Source organism: Oncorhynchus gorbuscha, linkage group LG09, assembly GCF_021184085.1.
Source record: "Oncorhynchus gorbuscha isolate QuinsamMale2020 ecotype Even-year linkage group LG09, OgorEven_v1.0, whole genome shotgun sequence".
Taxonomy (NCBI): Eukaryota; Metazoa; Chordata; class Actinopteri; order Salmoniformes; family Salmonidae; genus Oncorhynchus; species Oncorhynchus gorbuscha.
In genome coordinates this window covers 13566601-13571600 of record NC_060181.1, presented here as the reverse complement: position 1 = coordinate 13571600, position 5000 = coordinate 13566601, and the positions used below count along the sequence as shown (strand labels likewise).

The following is a 5000-nucleotide window of genomic DNA, read 5'->3' as shown; positions in this document are numbered from 1 at the left end:
TAGGAGTGAACTCCTTCCCACTTAATACATCATATCAATCCATACAGCACACTGCTGAATGGGGGAGAGTTGGGACTGTGTGTGTGTGTGTGTGTGTGTGTGTGTGTGTGTGTGTGTGTGTGTGTGTGTGTGTGTGTGTGTGTGTGTGTGTGTGTGTGTGTGTGTGTGTGTGTGTGTGTGTGTGTGTGTGTGTGTGTGTGTGTGTGTGTGTGTGTGTGTGTGTGTGTGTGTGTGTGTGTGTGTGTGTGTGACAGGCTCATAGACTTAGAGATTACCCAGGGTTTCTGTGGTATGGGGCGGCAGGGCGAGAAGAGAAGTGGGCCGGCTTAAAAACGCTGTCCATAATCATATATGAATGCATTCACTTCGGATCAGACCTGGGTTCAAATACTATTTGAAATCTGTCAACCCCTTTGAACGTTATCTCAAGCCTGCATGAAGTGCCAGATGGGTTTTGCAGTTTTAGGATTATTATTTTGGTCCATTAAACCAGGCAAGCTCAATTGAGCAGAGATAAAGTATTTGAAATAATTTCAACTAGTTTCTGAACTGCTCTGGGTATTGTCACTCTCTCTAGTCACTCTCTCTCTAGTCACTCTCTCTCTAGTCACTCTCTCTAGTCACTCTCTCTCTAGTCACTTTCTCTAGTCACTCTCTCTGCCACCCATAGCTGAGAGGCCGTCTAGGCCAAGCTGCCATGTCCAGTCAGTGTTAGACCAGTTAGATAGCTCCTGTACTCTCTCTATGACTGTGGAACAGAGCTGAACTCTGAACTAACTCAGACTTCTACAAACTCTAAATGGTATGACGACCACTAACTACCATGACTAGAGGCATGGTCGTCATACCATGTCAGTCTAGGAACTAGAAACAAAATGCTAGGATGTACACGTTCACCAAAACAGGCCTGCTGTTTTGTCATCTAAAGAACTGATGGTTGTTTATGTGTTGTCTATGGGGGGGATTGAGTGCAGTGCAGTTTAACGATAAAGTTGTATTGTATATAGAGGTCAACCAATTATGATTTTTCAACGCTGATACCGATACCGATTAATCGAGGACCAAAAAAAGCCGATACCGATTAATTGGCCGATTTAAAAATTCATGTATTTGTAATAATGACAATTACAACAATACTGAATTAACACTTATTTTAACTTAATAAAATACATCAATAAAATCAATTTAGTCTCAAATAAAATGAAACATGTTCAATTTGGTATAAATAATGCAAAAACAAAGTGTTGGAGAAGAAAGTAAAAGTGCAATATGTGCCATGTAAGAAAGCTAACGTTTCAGTTCCTTGCTCAGAACATGAGAACATATGAAAGCTGGTGGTTCTTTTTAACATGAGTCTTCAATATTCCCAGGTAAGAAGGTTTAGGTTGTAGTTATTATAGGAATTATAGGACTATTTCCCTCTATACCATTTGCATTTCATATACCTTTGACTATTGGATGTTCTTATAGGCACTTTAGTATTGCCAGTGTAACAGTATAGCTTCCGTCCCTCTCCTCGCCCCTACCTGGGCTCGAACCAGGAACACATCGACAACAGCCGCCCTCGAAGCATCGTTACCCATCGCTCCACAAAATCTACGGGGGAAAAACTACTTCAAGGGGAATAACTACTCCAAGTCTCAAAGCGAGTGACGTTTGAAACGCTATTAGCGCGCACCCCGCTAACTAGCTAGCCATTTCACATCGGTTACACCAGCCTAATCTCGGGAATTGATAGGCTTGAAGTCATAAAGAGCGCAATGCTTGAAGCACAGCGATGAGCTGCTGGCAAAACGCACTAAAGTGCTGTTTGAATTAATGCTTACGAGCCTGCTGGTGCCTACCATCGCTCAGTCAGACTGCTCTATCAAATCATAGACTTAATTATAACATAATAACACACAGAAATACAAACCTTAGGTCATTAATATGGTTGAATCCGGAAACTATCATCTCGAAAACAAAACGTTTATTCTTTCAGTGAAATACGGAACCGTTCCGTATTTTATCTAACGGGTGTCATCCATAAGTCTAAATATTCCTGTTACATTGCACAACCTTCAATGTTATGTCATAATTACGTACAATTCTGGCAAATTAGGCGGCCCAAACTGTTGCATATACACCGACTCTGCGTGAAATGAACACAAGAGAAGTGACACAATTTCACCTGGTTAATATTGCCTGCTGTCACACCCTGACCATAGTTTGCTTTGTATGTTTCTATGTTTTGTTTGATCAGGGTGTGATCTGAGTGGGCATTCTATGTTGTGTGTCTAGTTTGTCTGTTTCTGTGTTTGGGCCTGATATGGTTCTCAATCAGAGGCAGGTGTTAGTCATGGTCTCTGATTGGGAAACATATTTAGGTAGCCTGTTTGGTGTTGGGGTTTGTGGGTGATTGTTCCTGTCTTTGTGTTTGTTACACGACTGTTTTCGGTTTTTCACGTTTTCTTGTTTTTTGTATGTTGTTCTATTTTCATCTTTATTAAAGATGTATCACAATAACCACGCTGCGTTTTGGTCCGCCTCTCCTTCAACAGAAGAATCCAGTTACAGAATCACCCACCACAACAGGACCAAGCGGCGTGGTGACAGGCAGCGGCAGCAGGAGCAGCGCGAGGAGTACTGGACATGGGAGGATGAGTTGGATGGAAAAGGACCCTGGGCACAGCCCGGAGAATATCGCCACCCCAAAGAGGAGCTGGAGGCGGAGAAAAGGCTGAAAGGCGCTGGTATGAGGAGGCAGCACGGCGGCGTGGATGGAAGCCTGAGAGTCAGCCCCAAAAATGTATTGGGGGGAGGCACACAGGAAGTGTGGCGAAGCCAGGTAGGAGACCTGCGCCAACTTCCTGTGCTTACCGGGGGGTTAGAGAGACCGGGCAGGCACCGTGTTATGCTGTGAAGCGCACGGTGTCCCCAGTGTGGGTGCATAGCCCGGTGCGGTACATACCAGCTCCGCGTATCGGCCGGGCGAGAGTGGGCATCGAGCCAAGTGCCATGAAGCCGGCTCTACGCATCTGGTTTCCAGTGCGTCTCCTTGGGCCGGCTTACATGGCACCAGCCTTGCGCATGGTGTCCCCGGTTCGCCTGCATAGCCCAGTGCGGGCTATTCCACCTCACTGCACTGGCAGGGCGACCGGGAGCATTCAACCAGGTAAGGTTGGGCAGGCTCGGGGTGCTCAAGAGCTCCAGTGACCCTGCACGGTCCGGTCTATCCGGTACCACCTCCACACACCAGCCCTCCGGTGGCAGCCCCCCGCACCAGGCTGTCTCTCCGTCTCATCCCTACAGGTGCTCCCGCCTGTCCAGCGCTGCCGGAGCCTTCCTCCTCTACAGCGCTGCCGGAGTCTTCCGCCTGTTCAGCTCTGCCTGAGTCTTCCACCTGTCCAGCACCGCCAGAGCTGCCAGTCTGCAAGGAGCTGCCAGTCGGCAAGGAGCTGCCAGAGCTGCCAGTCTGCAAGGAGCTGCCAGAGCTGCCAGTCTGCATGGAGCAGCCAGTGCTGCCAGTCTGCATGGAGCAGCCAGTCTGTATGGAGCAGCCAGTCTGCATGGAGCAGTCAGAGCCGCCAGTCTACATGGCGCAGCCAGGGCCGCCAGTCAGCATGGAGCAGCCAGAGCCGCCAGTCAGCATGGAGCAGCCAGAGCCGCCAGTCAGCATGGAGCAGCCAGAGCCGCCAATCAGCATGGAGCAGCCAGAGCCGCCAGTCAGCCAGGATCTGCCAGAGCCGCCAGTCAGCCAGGATGGAGCTGCCCCTCTGTCCCGAGCTGCCCTCTGTCCCGAGCTGCCCTCTGTCCCGAGCTGCCCCTCTGTCCCGAGCTGCCCCTCTGTCCCGAGCTGCCCCTCTGTCCAGTGGGGTCATTTAGAAGGGTCGCCGTGGTTAGGAGGCCACGGAAGCGGACAATGTGGCGGACTAAGACTATGGTGAAGTGGGGGCCACGTCCAGCACCAGAGCCGCCACCGCGGACAGATGCCCACCCAGACCCTCCCCAATAGGTTCAGGTTTTGCGTCCGGAGTCCGCACCTTGGGGGGGGGGTACTGTCACACCCTGACCATAGTTTGCTTTGTATGTTTCTATGTTTTGTTTGGTCAGGGTGTGATCTGAGTGGGCATTCTATGTTGGATGTCTTGTTTGTCTGTTTCTGTGTTTGGGCCTGATATGGTTCTCAATCAGAGGCAGAGGTGTTAGTCATTGTCTCTGATTGGGAGACATATTTTGGTAGCCTGTTTGGTGTTGGGGTTTGTGGGTGATTGTTCCTGTCTTTGTGTTTGTTAAACCGAAAACAGCCCTATCTGGTTTTTCACGTTTTCTTGTTTTTTGTATATTGTTCTATTTTCTACTAAAGATGTATCACAATAACCACGCTGCGTTTTGGTCCGCCTCTCCTTCAACAGAAGAATCCCGTTACACCTGCTAACCTGGATTTATTTTAGCAAAATATGCAGGTTTAAAAAGATATACTTGTGTATTGATTTTAAGAAAGAAATGGATGTTTATGGTTAGGTACACGTTGGAGCAACGACAGTCCTTTTTCGCGAATACGCACTGCATCGATTATATGCAACGCAGGACACGCTAGATAAATAATAAATAATATCATCAACCATGTGTAGTTAACTAGTGATTATGATTGATTGATTGTTTTTTATAAGGTAAGTTTAATGCTAGCTAGCAACTTACCTTGGCTTCTTACTGCATTCACGTAACAGGCAGTCTCCTCGTGGAGTGCAATGTAATCAGGTGGTTAGAGCGTTGGACTAGTGAACTGTAAGGTTGCAAGATTGAATCCCCGAGCTGACAAGGTGAAAATCTGTCATTCTGCCCCTGAACAAAGCAGTTAACCCACCGTTCCTAGGCCGTCTTTGAAAATAAGAATGATTTGCCTAGTTAAATAAAGAATAAATAAAGAATAAAATATGTAAAAAATAATCGGTGTCCAAAAATACCGATTTCCGATTGTTATGAAAACTTGAAATCGGCCCTAATTAATCGGCCATTCC

The 5000-nt window shown here is 47.5% G+C and overlaps 1 protein-coding gene across 1 annotated transcript in view; it reads right to left on the bottom strand.

The window, feature by feature from the left end:
• Nucleotides 1–5000, bottom strand: part of LOC124043185 (zinc finger and BTB domain-containing protein 10-like) — a 34025-nt gene that overhangs the window by 18952 nt on the left and 10073 nt on the right. The window lies entirely within an intron of this gene.